The sequence below is a fragment of the Eulemur rufifrons genome, chromosome 18 (genome assembly GCF_041146395.1).
Source record: "Eulemur rufifrons isolate Redbay chromosome 18, OSU_ERuf_1, whole genome shotgun sequence".
NCBI classification, from domain to species: domain Eukaryota; kingdom Metazoa; phylum Chordata; class Mammalia; order Primates; family Lemuridae; genus Eulemur; species Eulemur rufifrons.
In genome coordinates, this window is record NC_091000.1 from 56,973,525 (window position 1) to 56,990,737 (window position 17,213).

At 39.7% G+C, this 17,213-nt stretch overlaps 1 protein-coding gene across 4 annotated transcripts in view; it reads left to right on the forward strand.

The window, feature by feature from the left end:
* The window catches only part of DTNBP1 (dystrobrevin binding protein 1), a 127,771-nt gene that overhangs the window by 47,780 nt on the left and 62,778 nt on the right, over window positions 1–17,213 (forward strand). The gene's annotated exons all lie outside the window — the stretch shown is intronic.

Below are 17,213 nucleotides of genomic sequence, written 5' to 3' on the forward strand. Positions count from 1 at the left end.
CCAAGGGGTAGGGCAAAGTAGAAAACTGAGTATTTTAGAGCTGAGGTTCTCAGTCAGGTCCATGTGTCCTTAGAATCATCTGGGGAGAGTGTTTAAAATGTAGACTCTGGGGCTCCATCATCAAAGAGTCCAATCCTAAGTTAATTCCAATGGTATTGCTTTAAACAAGCATTCCAGGTGTCTGGTATGGGTGGTTCTGGGGCTACGTTTTCCGGGACTGCGTGGCAGGGCTGGGGGCTGGGTCCTGTGCAGGCTCTAGATGGAAGAGCTTCAGAAGAGCTCCTAGGGGGGCCATGGATCAAATGGTTCACAAAAGTTTGTGCATGAATTTTTCTGGAGGTATTTTCTATAAGTTTCATTTGCCCCACAAAGATTACAGGAGAGTGTGTGGTAGTGTTAATAATGGAGTCTTCATCAGAGGAAGGACTTTTGAATGACTGGGTGAGCCTTGGGGCCCAGGGAATCTCCAGACTGATATGTGGAGTGAAGGAGACAAGAAACTTCCCTCAAGAGGAAGGTCAAGGATTAGAGATGGTTAGGTTAATCTTCAATGTTAAATGAAAAGATAGGGAGATACTCTGTTGTAAAAAACTTAGTAGTCATGGAAGTAAGTTTATTATGATGCAACAGGAGTTTCAAGGAATATGGTAGGAAGGCTAAGGTAGGAATTTTGAGAGGAAATTTTTGCAGGAGGTTGGACAGCTTGGATACAAGTGGTGTGACACAAGAAGATAGTTTCCTCATCTGTAAAATGGGAATGGTAATAATAGAGTACCTTATAGGGTTGTTTTAGGGATTCAATTTGTAAAGTGTTTGGAATAGAGCTTGGCACCTGGTGCGTGCTCTGTTAGTGGTGGCCACTTCTGACTACCTTGTATTGTTTCTGTGCAACTATAAATAGATGGGTATTCTGTATTTTTAATGCCAGTTATGTTTTCTAGCTACTTGAATACAAAAATTATATGAATATTGTGATTTTTCTATCAATATATATTGAAATTTGATTGTGTGAAACACATTATAGGCATGCATCAGAAAAATTGTGGATTTGGTTCCAGACCACTACATTCTGCAGTAAAATGAGTCACGTGAATTTTTTTGATTCCGGGTGCATATAAAAGTTATGTTTACTATACTGTAGTCTATTAAGTGTGCAATAGCATTATGTCTAGAAAAACAGTGTACATACCTTAATGAAAAACACATTATTGCTAAAAAATGCTGACAGGCATCTGAGCCTTCAGCAAGTCATAATCTTTTTGCTGGTGGAGGGTCTTGCCTCAGTGTTACGATTGCTGATTGGTCAGGGTGGTAGTTGCTGAAGGTTAGGGTGGTTGTGGCAGTTTCTTAAAATAAGATAACAAACGAAATTTGCCACATGGATTGACTCTTCCTTTTACAAAAGATTGCTCTGTAGCATGTGATGCTGTTTGATAGCATTTTACCAACACTAGAACTTTTTTCAAAATTGAAGTCGATCCTCTCAAACCCTGCCTGCTTTGTCAATTAAGTTTATGTAGTATTCTAAATCCTTTGCTGTTGTTCCAACAGTGTTCACAGTATCTTTATCAGGAGTAGATTCCATCTCAAAAAGCCATTTTGTTTGCCCATCCATAAGAAGCACCTCCTCATCTGTCCAAGTTTAATCATAAGATTGCAGCAATTCAATCATGTCTTCAGGCTCCACTTCTAATTTTGATTCTCTTGCTAATTCTTCCACACCTGCAGTTATTAATACTTTTTCTACTAAAGTCTTAAACCCCTTCAAGTCATCCATGAAGGTTGGAATCAGTTTCTTTTAAACTCCTGTTAATGTTGATTTTTTTTAATTTTTAAATTTCTTTAGGAGACAGGGTCTTGCTTTGTTGCCCAGACTGTAGTACAGTGGTGCAACCATAGCTCATTGTAACCTTGAACTCCTGGGCTCAAGCGATCCTCTTACCTCAGCCTCCAAAGTAGTTGGAACTACAGGCATGAGCCACTGTGCCCAGCCTAACGTTGATATTTTGACCTTCCATGAATCATGAATGCTCTTAATGGCATTTAGAATGGTGAATTCTTTCCAGCAGGTTTTCAATTTACTTTTCCCAGATCCCTTGGAGGAATAATAATCTATGGCAGCTATAGCCTTATTAAATGTTTTTCTTAAATAATAAGACTTGACATTTAAAATTACTTCTTGATCCATGGGCTGCAGAATGGATGTTGTGTTAACAGGCATGACAACAAGATTAATCTTGTAAATCTCCATCAGAGCTCTTAGGTGGCTAGGTGCATTGTCAATGAATAGTATTATTTGCAAAGGAATCTTTTTTTCTGAGTAGTAGGTCTTAACAGTGGCTTAAAATGTTCAGTAAACCATGCTGTAAACAGATGTGCTGACATCCAGGCTTTGTTGTTCCATTAATAGAGCACAGGCAGAGTAAATTTAGCATAATTCTTAAGGGCCCCAGGATTTTTTGGAATGGTAAATGAACATGGGCTTTGACTTGAGGTCACCAGCTGCATTAGCCCCTAACAAGAGAGTTAGCCCATCCTTTGAAGATTTGGAGCCAAGCATTGACCTCTCTCTAGTTACGAAGGTCCTAGGTTAGGCTGTTTCATCCACATTGAAAATACGATGTTTAGTGTAGCCACCTTCATCAGTTATCTTAGCTGTATCTTCTGTATAAGTTGCTGCAGCTTCTACATCAGCACTTGCCGTTTCACCTTGCACTTGTGGAGATGGCATCTTTCCTTAAATCTTATGAACCAACCTCTCATAGTTTCAAGCATTTCTTCTGTAGCATCCTCACCTCTCTCAGTCTTCATAGAGTTGAAGAGAGTTAGGGCCTTGCTCTGGATTAGGCTTTAGCTTAAGGAATGTTTTGGTTGGTTTGATCTTCTATCTAGAGCACTAAAACTTTCTCCATATCAGCAATCAGGCTGTTTTGCTTTCTTATCATTCATGTGTTCACTAGAGTAGCACTATTAATTTCCTTTGCGTTCACAACTTAGCTAACTGCTTGGTACAACAGGCCTGCTTTTCGGCCTGTCTTGGCTTTTGGATGTCTTCCTTACTAAGCTACCATTTCTAGCTTTTGACATCAAGTAAGAGATTCTTCCTCCTGAAATGATTATTACTGATTCAATTCAAAATTATTAACAGAAAACAATTTGTTTGGGTTATTGTGAAAAGTCCTTGAAGGCCTAAACTTGAATTTCTTCTCTGCCACTTAACTACCTCTTTGACCTTTTCCCAGTGATCTATTCTCAGCTTTCTTATCTGTGAAATAGAGATAATGAAAATTTCTGGGAGGGTTACTGAAAATAAGGAATAATTTTTTAAAGGCTCAAATAAGAACAGTCATGTTTAATTTACAGAATCAGTGGTAATTCTCAATTCTGGTTAACTTGCTTTTCTAAATACAAATAATGGAAATACTGTATATGAAACAAGTTTAAATCTATTTATAAACTGTAATCTTCCTGAAACTCTTATCCTGTGAATTATCTTTTTAAAAGAAACTTTTTAGAAGTAATTTATTTAGTCTGAATACTTATCTGATTGATCATTGGTCTTAGTATAAATAATTTGATTGGTTACAGAACTGAGAATTGAGCAACTGTATTCAGTCAAATGTAGATTAACCAAAAAGTATCTTTTGAATAAATCATGTAGAATGGTTACTATTTGGAGTTTTATTTACATTTTAAGATCCTTCTTGGTTACTCTTATTCAATCCTGATACATCAAAACTGGAAATACAATGAAGACTAGTGTTAAGTACATCAGAATAGCTTTGACACAGAACTTTCATTTAACACAATAGTTTGAATAGTCATCTTTGCTGAAAACCCACTAAAATGATAATAAAGAACTTTTTTAAAAATTATAATTGAAAAGAACAAGAAAAATAGAAGAAGAAATAACAGTAGATGAGAAATGACATCAACATTTTGGAAGATGGAAAGTGGGTAGATGAATGGTAACTAACTTAGCAGAGCAGAGAAGATGGAAAGTGGATAGATGAGTGGTAACTAAGCAGAGCAGAGAAGATGGAAAATGGATAGATGAGTGGTAACTAAGCAGAGCAGAGAAGATGGAAAATGGATAGATGAGTGGTAACTAAGCAGAGCAGAGAAGATGGAAAGTGGATAGATGAGTGGTAACTTAGCAGAGCAGAGAAGATGGAAAGTGGATAGATGAGTGGTAACTAACTTAGCAGAGCAGGGAGGACAAACCCATGCTGGGAGGTGAGTGCCAATGCAGGGGAACTCGGACATGAGGTGTGTCGGTGTGTACCACAGTATTCTAGAAGGGCTCAGGAATTGTAGGCACTAGGAACCTTAAAAGATGATGTGTGTTCAGAGCAGGAGAACTGGTTGAGAGTACATATGCGGGAAGTTCAATCCCCTGATCCTCTGCTCAGCCAGATGTGTACCCCAACCCTAGCTCATCACGCAACATGGGCTTGTACCTGAGAGGCTCTGCACTTGATTCTGGACACATTTGAGAGCAGGTAGAGGTGCAACTCTATTGAAAACAGGGCTTAAGTGAAAGTCTACATAGTAAACAGTGACATTCTTTAGGCCTCTTTCCCCACTGGATGCCAGAACTCCAGCAGCCAAACTCATATCCCCTGTGCAGAAGATTGGAGGCTTCATCTGAGAAACCAGCCAGCTTGAGAGAAAAGACCTGCAGATGTGGACATTTGGGGAGTTCTCTGATGAAACGGTTGGGTCTGCATCTTAACACCTCCTGGTGATGAGTCACGAACCTCTGTGCGTGACTTCCAGTCAGCTGTTCCGTGCCTCACTCGTATATATGGATGGACAGCTGAGGAATGGTTTTCAGTTGAGGAAAGCTTCCAGAATACATCGAAAATAAACTAATAATAGTTTTTAAAAAACACACAGAAGAATGAGAGACTTTGAGGGGAGTAGAAAACTTAAAAAACTAGTTGGTCCAAGTGCAGTGGTGTTTACAACTAATTGATCACAACCAATTACAGATTCGTTTGTTCCTTCTCCACTCCCACTGCTTCACTTGACCAGAAAAAAACAAAAAACTGTAGTTATTAGCCTCGATATATGAGGCCATCTTGTAAAAGACCATTTTGTATTTATGAGTTAAGAAAGGATGCTATTGAAAAGGAACAATTAAAGAACAGGAGAGAGCTTTTAGAAATAAAATATGATAGCAAAAGTAGAAACCTCAAGTGAAGCATTGGAAGATGATGTTAAACCTCTGTATAAGAGAACAAAAAGACTGAGGAAAGCTAATGCATTTTTTTTTTGTTTTTTTGAGACAGAGTCTCACTGTGTTGCCCGTGCTAGAGTGCTGTGGCGTCAGCCTAGAGAAAAGCTAATGTTAAGAAAATTGAGAATTAATTCATAATGTCCGTATCTGATTACTAGGAGTTTCAGAAAGAAAGGAGAGATAAAAAGGAGAGACAGATTTATTAAAGAAATAATAAGAAAATTGTCGAACTGAAAGATATGAATGTTTGAGTTTGAAAGGGCCCATTAAGTACCTTACAAGGTGAATGGAAAAACATCCATTGTCAATATGTATTTTTGTAGATTTTACACTAGGAATAAACATAAAAGCCTTAAGAAAGGTTTTATATTAAGGATCAGGAGTCAAAAGGAACATAAGCTTTTCAGCAGCTACACTGAAAGCAGAAGATGATTTCTACTGAGAATATTTACTGGGCAAAGTTTTCATGAAGTATGAGGAAATAAAGTCATTTCCAGGTATACAAGGGCTCCAATTTAGCTTTGTCAGGAAGCTGCTGGAAGATGCATTCGGCAAACAAAGGAGTAAACCAAGAAGGAAGATCCAACACAGAGGAGAGACGAATTGGTCTGAGAGGATTCATTCAATTCAGAAGAAAAACAAAGGGAATTTCCAGGTTGACGGTGACAAGATGCGTGGAGAGCAAGCTGTGTTGAAGCAGGGAGATTTTCCACAGGATTCTAAGAGTCATGTTTCTACGGGGAAAAAATGAAATAGATTGTCCAATGTGCTTGACCATATTGAGAGGAGTTTTATGAACTCTGGTAGAGTATTTGATGACAAATTAGTGATAAGTATGTTTTTTAAAACCAAGCGAACAACAAGGCAAATTTTAATGCTAAGGGAAAACAGAGTTTTACAAGAAAAAAATAATATGCTATATGGCTCAGTCATAAACAATAGTTACATTATATAATAATTAAATACAGAATTATATAACTTATTGGGAGAAAAAGTATATTTCTGTTGAGAGGAAGAAGGGGTCTAAGATAGCTATTCCTCGACTTTTGCAATAGGAAATCCATAAGGAATATTTAAAATAGAAAAAAAAATTAGTGTTGGCATATTATTTAGAAATAACAGAGGTAAATACCAGAAGAAATAACTGAAAGAATTGAATGTGGCTGCTTGTGAAAAGCAGGACAGAAAGGTGGGGGGAGCTGGGGCAGGGACAACTCCGCTTCATTGTAAATGAGCCCTTGTGAGTACTGTTTGACACAGGGGATGTGCATGTACCGTAAGCATAAAAATTGAATTCAGAGATTTTTTATTAGCTACAACATTCCCTGAAGTGTTTGACATGGAATACTAGACTGAAAAGATAGCCACTGATAAAATATTCCATGATCAAATAAGAAAATGGTGCTGCTGTTTCTCATTAATTTGCTTAGAACAGGGGTCCCCAACCTATGGTGAGCTGTATAATTATTTCATTATATATTACAACATAATAATAGTAGAAATAAAATGCACAATAAATGTAATGAGCTTGAATCATGCTGAAACCATCCTCCTCATCCCTCCCCGGTCCATGGAAAAATTATCTTCCATGAAAACGGTCCCTGGTGCCAAAAAGGCGGGGACCGCTGGCTTAGAGCATTTAAATTTAAGAATCTAGTGAAACTGTTAACATTAAGAGTCAAGTTAAACTTTTTGGCATTAAAATTATTACAAAAGGACAACATATATGTTACTGAGATTTCAACTACACTTAGGTCTTCAGTTGCTAAAAATATTCTGCCAGTCCCTCGTGCCTGCTTACCACATAACTTATGTCAGTGGAACGATTTTAAGAGCACCACAGGGACTGGAGAACCAGCGTCCGTGTGTGTTGGGGGTTTAGGGCGCTGCCTCCTACCCTCATCTCTCCAAGGGTGGGTTAAGACACCCATGACTCCTTACTTTATGTCCCAGCCCAGGATGCTGCCACTGTGGGTCACTGCTCCTCTGACAACTTTCAAGGAAACTGTTTCCACAGCTTTTACTTTACAAAGTCAAAGAACCATGTGTGCTTCCCTCTGAGTATGGAACATATGTTTGTTTTTCGTGAGTCACTCTTCAAAGACAGCATCCTTGGCCTTAGGCCTGAAGGGCTGTGGTGGAGAATGAGAACCGTGAGTCTCCTTGGCTCCCATGTCACTCTACCTGTCCCAGCCAGCCCTGGCTCACAGCCACTGCCCACTGGACGGGGACCTGACCAGGGTCCAGCACCCCCATCAGAAGGCCAGCAGCTGCCCCGCAGGTGGACAAAGATTGAGACTCATGGCCCCTGACTGACACTTGGGGCATTGTGATCTTCCTAGCTTCAGGGACCTGGCTGATGTGATTTGAGAGATCTCTGGCTTCTAACAGCAACCTGCCCCCCTTGCCTGGAGCTAGTTTGAGTAAGTTTCTCTTCCTTGAAACTTCCAGAAGCTTGACTCTAGTAGCCCTGGGGATCTGGAGGAGGTCAGTTATGCAATGTGATGAGAACAGTGACAGTAAAAGTGCTTGTACAACATAAATACTTGTATTGATCACAGAGCCACCAGCGAGAGGGCGGAATCCATTTGCCCAGTGATGGGCTGTGTAGATGCCAGGCTGACAACTCTGGTCCAAAATGACTTTGCCATGTCTGAGTGTGATCCAGGACATGCCTGTGTCTCAGAGGGCCGTCTATCAGCAGTCCTGCAGGTTGCACTTTTCAAACTCTCCCTCTGCCTTCATGGACAGGGAATAGTCCTAACAGTTTGTAATGATGTGTGCATGCACACGTCTTTAGCACGCACACTGAAGTTCATGCTCCTGAAAAACAAATTTCCTTTCAGACAATCTATTTGTCTTTTTCTGGTGAAAAGTCCCTCCCAAAATCTCTAAGAATTGATACGCAAAGAGAATTAGAAGCTATATCACAGGAAGTTGCTGTTTATTCCAATGTCACATTACCTGGGAGAAGATAAATCTGATGGGATGAGAGAAGGAATTAAAAGCTAGAAAACAGTTCATGCCTTCTGCACCTGCTAGCACCCGAACCTACTCACTGCCTCTCCGTGTGTCTTTGCGGGCACATGCAGTCACACGTGCTGGCGACAGGCTGAGAGCAGCGCTCAGCAGAGGCGGCTGCGTGAATGAGTCAGTGCAGTGCCTTTTCTGTGAAACTCGTTTAATGCTGTTTGGTGCATGTCCTCCACTCTCCGTTGTGGAAACTGCAGGTTTCACAGACCAAGCTGTGGGAACTTTTCTCTTCAGACACACACAGGGAGACGAGGCTCTCACACCTTTGCCCATCCACAGGGGCTGATAAAGGCCATGGACGTAAGTCATCTTTGGTGGCAGCAGTTTATAAGCCATAGAACAAATTTAGTCTTATGACGATGTTATGCCCCATTTTGGAATAAAAACTGTTTGTGCAGTAGCTTTTGGTTAATTCCAAACATCTCCTCTCTTTTCAGAGGACACACTTCCTAGGGTGCCCTGGCTCAAAGGTCATTTCCCTCAGCGGAGGCAGGTGTGCCCCCTGCCTGCTGCGTCTCCCCATGCCGCATAGCCAGGACACGGCACGAAGAGAGCATCATTTATAACCATACAGCCCAATCTCAAACGATGCTGATTTTAAAAGCATTTAAAAAGAAGAGGGCCACGATCCAGGTAGCACGCTGCTTGGGAAAACTTTGGAAACTGAGGCTTTACCTCACCAGAATAAGTAGACAAGTTCTTGGCCATCACCGGAGGGCTCTCTGACAAAGGAGCTGCCCTTGTTCCTAAGTCTACACTTACACGAGCTTTGGCACAACCACATGTCATTCAGGGCATGGCCCGTGAGGACCCCAATAATTCACAGCTAACTACCCATGGTGAGGGCAGTGCTGATGCTGCAGTCAGCTTCTAAATTGTTCCTGTAATTGGACTCAAATTTTTCCAAGTGAAACTTTATTAAGATTTTTATATTGTTCTAATTTGAATTGGTATAATTCAAAACACAGCAAATGAGCACACAGTGCGTTAACACCACGTCTGTGACAAGGAGCCAGCTTGGAATCCACAGTCAGGAGGGAACAAGACCCACGTTCTCCTGGCCCACCCTTAAGAAGTGATACTTCTTGGGATCACTTACAGTTTTTGAGAGCCCCCTTAAAATGAGCTCCTAGGACCACTTTCTTCTCTGGAAACTGGACTCTGGGTGGCTCCTAATTGCACATCATGTTTTATTTCAGTCTAAGCTTGTTCCAGATCCTCTCCAGGGCTACTTTTCTCATGAAGAAGGGGATGGCAAAGTTCTGCTTCAACCACTCTCTGTTATATGTGCTTCTGAAAATTCTTACTTCAAAATTCCTTATAAAATTCAGCCATTTCTTTGGCATTTAATATTGCTTTCTGACTTGACTCAATTCTCAGTTCTAAGCCTTTAGCTTTAGCCTTGAGTGAATAAATTCTTTTTCCTTACTAAATATCAAATTCTGTTTTGCCCAGAACTATTGATTCCATTCTTGTATTTCTTGTCTTAATTCTCTAAGCTTTTGTTTCAATGGTGATTCTTTTTCAGGGATGTAAAAGTGAACAGGTCAAAGACCTGAATATTTATCTGGGGTTCCTATCCAATCATAGCAAGATTTTCTTGGAGGGCAGAATCTTGAGACCCGGAGAACCAGCCATGTACTCAGGAAGCACAAAGATGATACCAAACACAGGAAATACAAATTGCCCCGAGGTAAAAACTGTTGTGTTGTGTTGTGTTGTATGCAATATCTAGTGTGATGGAGCATTCAGATGCTGGCTCAGCACCACATCCCTGCAGTCGGCACTGCACTCTGGTGCAAGCTGACGGTGGCAGCCAACAAAGGTGCAGCAGAGAGGAGAGAGAAGGGTCTTCCTCTGGCACTGCAAGGCTGCCATGATCCCATGCCCACCAGCTCCCCAGAATGAAGGATAATTTCTCACACTCCTCCAGTGCTGGTAGTCTCTGCAATAGGCTCCTGTGCATTTTCTCATTCAGCAGGGTCTTCAGACTACCCGCTCCCTGAACCCAAATATATCACCTTTTTTAAAAAATTTGAGTTGGTACAAACTGAATCAGTCCCAGGTGTTGGTATCAGTGCATCTGTAGTTGAGAATGGGTATATGATAAAGAAAACAAAACAGGATAATGTCACAGTGGTAAGGCAGGGAGGACCACTTTAGCTAGGGCGAGCAGGGAAGGCCTTCTGATACATCAGAACTGAGCCCTGAATAAAAAGGCAGCCAAGAGAGGATCTACCAGAAGGAATAATAGGTGCAAAGAGCCTGCATCATGAACAGTAGGTTTAGGAGAATGAAGAAATAGAACTAAAAAAAAATGTATAGAATCTCAGCCTTCTAAATTTTTAATCTTCCTAGTACCACCATAATCTTTGGAGTGCTTATTGAAATTCTCTGACAATTAATTAGTTACATTATACTTAAAATCATACATAAGTATGTAATTTAATTTAAATATTTCTGATTTCCAAACTTCTAGAGCACTTATGTTTTTCCCTTCAGTACATAGCATACCATCAGAATTTCTCCAAAAATAGCTACATCTTGAACAGTGATTTTAGCAATTCTAGTTAATTATAAATGACTCATAATTTTAACATAGTCTTCTGTTGGACTTGAAATGCTTAGGGGTATCTAAACTCCAGGAACATTTTTCACTGATTTATTCAGACTTTGAAAAATTTGAGTGTCTCTTAGAACTTGTTTCCTATAAATGGTGATCACTGCTGCTTTTGCTGAAATTTAGTGCTTATGCATATTTTGAAAGAGTCATTATTGCCTTTGCTTTATGTTTACATGTCCATTATAGCTAATGCCAAGTGCTAAAGGACTATACCTTCTTTGTGTTTGTATTTATTTTTGTTTTATTTCTTGGTAACCAAACATTTAGACTGTAGACGAAATGTAGAAAATCTTTAGAACAAAGCATAACAGACTCATTTGTGATATTTTGATATATCCGTAATGGTATTTGACCACTATATGTCCTAGAGAATAACCTGCCAAACTCCTGGGCTTTGAGAAATGACTGTCCAGACTAACCTGGACAGGTGGCTGAAGGTCTGGCCGGCACTTCCAGCTCAGAACGTTGAGGGTGGGGTGGCGGGGAGGCCTGGCAGGAGTGTAGCCCTCAGGCCTGGCTTTGCTGAGAATGGGACAGAAGAAACCAATGGCATTCTCTAGGGTGAAGAAGGCTCTGGAACCTCATCCAAAGGAGATAGGCAGAAAGGCAGCAACTGGCTCTGAGGTTCTGCGGTGGAAGTCTGTTGGATGCTGGAATGGAAAGTGGAGCAGGAGTAGTTTCCCTCAGGCAGTGCTTTTACAAAAAGGGAGGGAACTTGTGCATCCACCCCAGATGGAGTAACAGGGATCAGATTTGCTCTCCCACCTGATACAATAAAAAACCAGACAAAGTAAATGAGATCATGTTTTTTAAGACATTAGACTTTGGGCACAGAAGAGATGTGATGATACCTGATAGGTAGGAAATAAGTGAGGTGAACTCTGTGATTGCCCCGGCATCCTGCCTTGAGAGTTTCCAGGGTGCCGTGCAGGGAGCGGACCCAGGTAGAGCCTGGAAGACTCTGAGTTGAAGAGAGAGAGCTGAGGAGTCTGGGGAGACCAAGGCAGCTGGAATTTGGAGGACATAGTCCCAACAAGCAGAGAGTAGCTCAGAGAGAGAATCCCTAAAATCTGTAGAGGGTTCCCCTTGATTATTCAGAAGATTATTCAGCTGATAAGGAATGTGAGGAAACTACCTGAGACAGGAGAGAAAAAACACCCAAAAGGACAAATTGATGGTGCCTGGCATTCACATGGTGCCTGGTGTTCACACACGGCCTGTTCCCAACAGTGAGACTGGAAAAACTGGAAATTCACAGGGCGTTGAGAAGTGAAGTCTTGCTTCAGTAGGGGTATAATTGGCCCTAGACTGAGCACTGCCCCAGACCTGCTTAACAAATCATAAAGCATGTAGCAAAAGGATCAAACTGTTTCCAGGTAAATTAACTATACAACAAATAAAGCTCAAAAATATTTTTAGGAACGCAAAAATATCTAGCACCCAACAAAATAAATTACGTGTCTGGCATCTAATCAAAGATTACTGAACAAACATATTGAGGAGGACAACCAATCAATCAAAACCATTCAGAACTGACAATTAGCAGACAAGGACAGTAAAAACTGTTGTTGCAACTGTATTCTGTTAGTTTAAAAAGTGAAGTAGAGACGTGGAAGATATTTAAAAAGGCCCAAACTTGTCTCTTTTTTCCACTTTTCTCCTTTTACTTTTCCCCTCCCTATTACTTGCTAGATTTCACATGGTTCCCAGGTGATTAATTGAAAGTAAATTGAAATTTTTATTTTATTATATTTGTTGTAATATGGTAATCATGCTTGCTAGGCCAGTGACCTCTTGAAAACAGACTGAGAGCTGTGAATAAATTGGCTTCATGAATGTGTAATCAAATCTTACATTTTCGTTCAAAATTAATCCTAAGCTTATGAGTTGGCAAGGAACTGAACTAACAAAATTCCTGCTCTAAAGTGTCTGTTAGAAATAAATCTTGGCAGTTTTGGACTATATGTAGTCACGAGAACAGATGCAGCTAGAATATTTAACAGTTTATTAGATCCTTGGGTTGACAGTAAATATAGTTTAGGACTGATATTTAAGTTCTTCATTTATTTTGAACAATGAGTATCTGTCTGCCATCAGTATTAAAAAGACGTATCCTGACCTAATTCTTTAAAAATACTAAATATTTCTCTAATTGGTTTACAATACTCTTTTCCTTAGCTTTCTCCTCCCAATTATGTAAGTGCCATTCTGCACATTGGAGTTCATAAGGTTTTTGTTTTTAACAGAGACATGAAAACTGAAAGTATATCTTTGAGGTAAAAAGTTGTCAAGACTAAAGATACAGCAATCTTGAGAAAGGTTTATTGAAATTCAGCAAAACATAATTATGATTATCCTGGGTTAAAAAAAAGGCAATCCTTGTTCCAAAGATAGAATGATTATAGCTTGTATGTTATAATTTACAGAGTCTCTAATAACTTTCAGTGTTTTAGAGCGGTTTATTAAATTTGGAGTAATATATTACATTTTACGTGACCATCCTGGAGTTTATATTCCCTCATCAGTTACTGATCATGGAAAACAAGCATTTTTTAGAGATGCTTTCAAAAGTATGACATTTATCAGTTATTTTAGTCATCATTTGAATGTGGCTAAAACCATGGCATTGCCCTGTGCTTTTCTCACTTTTCTGGTATTCTTGAGGGGTATGAGAGCTGCGACAGGCAGAGGCACCATCAGCAGCCTGCTCTACCTGCGCTGACATCAGTGGCAGGGAAGTGGGATGGCGAAGGTGGCAACAAGAGAACACAGTGCTCCTCCTCTCTGCGCTGTGCATGAGTGTGGTTATGTTGGCCCAGTTTTTCAGTGGCTAATAAACAGGTGCCTTTTCTTGCCTGCCTTTTACCTGCCTCTTACTCATCTTCAGTAGTACTGGCTCAGAGAAAGGCACTGTGATTGTTTCAAAGGGCGTGAACTCATTTGCTACTGGAGAGGTTTGATACTGGATTTCAAAGAGGGACATTTGCCCCCAAAGGGAGCAACATTTTTCTTTTTTTCTGGAGGTTTCATGTCATGTTTTGTTTATGACCAATTCCTATCCTTACAACTGGTATCAGAGAAGTACATTATTGTCATGTAAAATAACACATTTAAGGAAGACAAAACACAAGTTACTACACAGTTCTCAAGGATTAATTTGGGTAGATTTGAGAATTTATCAGTTGACATCAATATTCTGTGCTTTTACATGGGTTTAAAACCATTGAAAAGTATCCTTTAAAATTATTATATAAACATTGGTCTAGTTTGGGGAAAGTTAAAACACTATTTTATCTCATAAGTAAGTTTTTAGAAAGATTTTTTAGTTAAAATGAATGGACAAGGTACATGGCATACGCTGGCAGTTAAAATATTGCTTAATAGAAAAAGACAAATTGTATAAAAATTCATATAAACATATGAAGACACTGACAGAAAACAAATCCATGATGCACTTTAAATATTTAATCTATATTTTTCTTCTTAGCTTTTTAGGTAACTAAGTTCATTTACAAATCAATCCTTATTTGCATGACCTCTTGATACTGTCCTTTCTTGACTTCTGCGGCACTAGCATCCTAAATCTTCTTGTCTACCTCAGGTTAGTTTTTAGTTTTCTTTGCAGATGCTTCCATGTTGGTATTCTCTTGCATTCTTGTCTTGGTTATTGCCTGCTTTTATTCTGCATGCCCTCCCCAGGCAAGCTCTTCTGTGTCCTGGCTCATCTTCCACCCATGTGGTGGGTGATCCCTGTCAAACCACTGTCTTCAGTTTGTCTCTCTTCTTACCGGCATAACCAGTTGCCCTCTAGACATCTCCTCTTCTTGGATATCCCAACAAACATCTCAGGAGCACCATGCCCCCAGATTATCTTCCACAGAAAACTTGACCTTTTTCTGTTTCAGTAAGCTACAACCACTACAGATTTACCTAATCCACAAACATGGGAGTTGTGATAATCTCTTTCTCCTTCTTCTACCGTCTCTACTCTGGTCCTGGTCCAGTCTAATCTTTCTTGACTCAGTGCTTGCCTGTCATCACTGGTCCTTTCCTGAGCTCTAGCCCACGTCTTTGTAGCCTCAGTTATACTGATAGCCTCCTAATTAGTCTTCCTGTCTATAATCTTGTCCCCCAGTTCATTTTTTTTTACCGTTGGAGTGTTCATTTTTTTACTGTTGGAGTGTTCATTTTTTCTAAAATGCAGATATAATTAAGATTTCATATCATCTTCAAGATAAAAAGTAGTGATGATGACGATGATGGCAATTATAACAGTAGCCTTTATTGAGCACTTAAGGTGTTCCAGGCACTGTGCTTAAAAACCTTATTCTAAATTAACTCATAGAATTCTTATAATGATCATTCGCGTAGTCATACACTCTTCTCTACAAATAAGAAAGAAGACTAAGAGATTAAATAACTTGCCGAGAGTTAGAGAGCTACGAAGTGGCAGTGCTGGGTCAGAACCAATGTTTTTCTGACTTCAAAGTCTCTTCATACCTTTTATAGTCTGTTATCTGCACACAAAGCTGTCATGCTCTGGGTTTGGTGCCGTGGAATAAGAAAAGGACCTCGCTTTTGTCAGTGCATCACCTGCTGCGAGTGGCTCATTGTAAGGATGGACAAACAAAGGTTTTTAGTAGTGGTGCCACTTGATTAGGAATACATTCGTGTGTGGGAGGCATGATTTTTTTTTTTTACCCTATCAACCTCAAATACACCAAGCCTGTAAGAATACACAGTTGTATGTGGGTAGGCTGTGACTGTAGAATGCTGAGAATGGACAAACCATTAATTTGGTAATAATGAGTGGTAGAATGGTTCTTTTTTTAGGAACCTGGATAGCCAGTTAAAAGTTTGAATTAAAAAAATATCAATAATACAAAAGGGTGCTATAAATTCTTCTTTTCTTTTTTCTTTCTTTTTTTTTTTTCTTTTGAGACAGAGTCTTGCTCTGTTGCCTGGGCTAGAGTGCCGTGGCGTCAGCCTAGCTCACAGCAACCTCAAACTCCTGGGCTTAAGCAATCCTCCTGCCTCAGCCTCCCAAGTAGCTGGGACTACAGGCATGAGCCACCATGCCTGGCTAATTTTTTATATATATATATATATATATATATATATATATATATATTTTTTTTTTTTTTTTTTTTTTTTTTTTTTTTACTTGGCCAGATAATTTCTTTCTATTTTTAGTAGAGATGGGGCTCACTCTTGCTCAGGCTGGTCTCAAACTCCTGACCTCGAGCAATCCACCCACCTCAGCCTCCCAGAGTGCTAGGATTACAGGCATAAGCCACCGCGCCCGGCCTATAAATTCTTTTAATAGTTTATAATAAAATTTTTTTAGCCCATTAGTTCCCATGGACTAGTCACTGAACACTTTTCAGCACAGTAGCAAGAATAAGTGTTTTACAAACCTGTTTTTGAAAACCACAGGATGTCTTCAGAGGCACAGTGGGGTCTTACCTTATGTTTACATCAATGACTTTCAACTTGTTTTAACAGTTTCCTTAAAAGAATGTACTTTCACACAGCTGGGTAGACTCGGATGTTGCCCAGAAATTTGAGGGTAGCTCTGAGTTTCATATACATAACTCTGGTATCCAGTAAGTTTAGTGGTCTATTCAAGTCACTTTCAGTTAAAGCTAAAATATCTCAGGTGAGCCACAACCTGCCTTCAGGTAAGCCAAACTTGGCCGCGAACTCTATTCTGGATGCTGAAGATTGCACATATGTGGAGTCAGAGAGTCGTGGGTTTTATTCCTGGTCCTATCACTTAGTAGCTGTGTGGCCTTCCATCCTTAAGCCCCATTTTCCTTCTGTATTAAGTGGCAGTGATGTTACCTACAATTAGGTAATTGTGAGGTATAGGAGATAATGTATGTAAATACCTGTGTAATGTGGGGTATACAGTAGGAAGTCAGAAAAAAATTCCCTACTGTCTTCTCATCCTTCCTTATCCTACTTACCTACACCTCCTCTCCCCACCATGGCTTTCCAAACCAAATAGATTTTCACGAAAAAGAGGTTTAGGAATGTAATTTTCTTGCAAGTTGGGATGAAATGCAATCCACACACAGTGCTGCCACCAATCAGCCCATTTCTAGACCTTCATTATCTTTTTTGGAGTTCATTTTTTAAAATTTTATTCCAGGTCGTCTTTGTTACCATCTCTCTCAGATTCTGTTCAACTTTAAATTCCAGGATTCTAGGGTCCTATCATCTTACTACTTTCTAGGCTGTGTTTGCCCAAAATAGATAAATACATAAAACTAACTTACATTAATAACATAATAAATAAGGATTTAGTGCAGT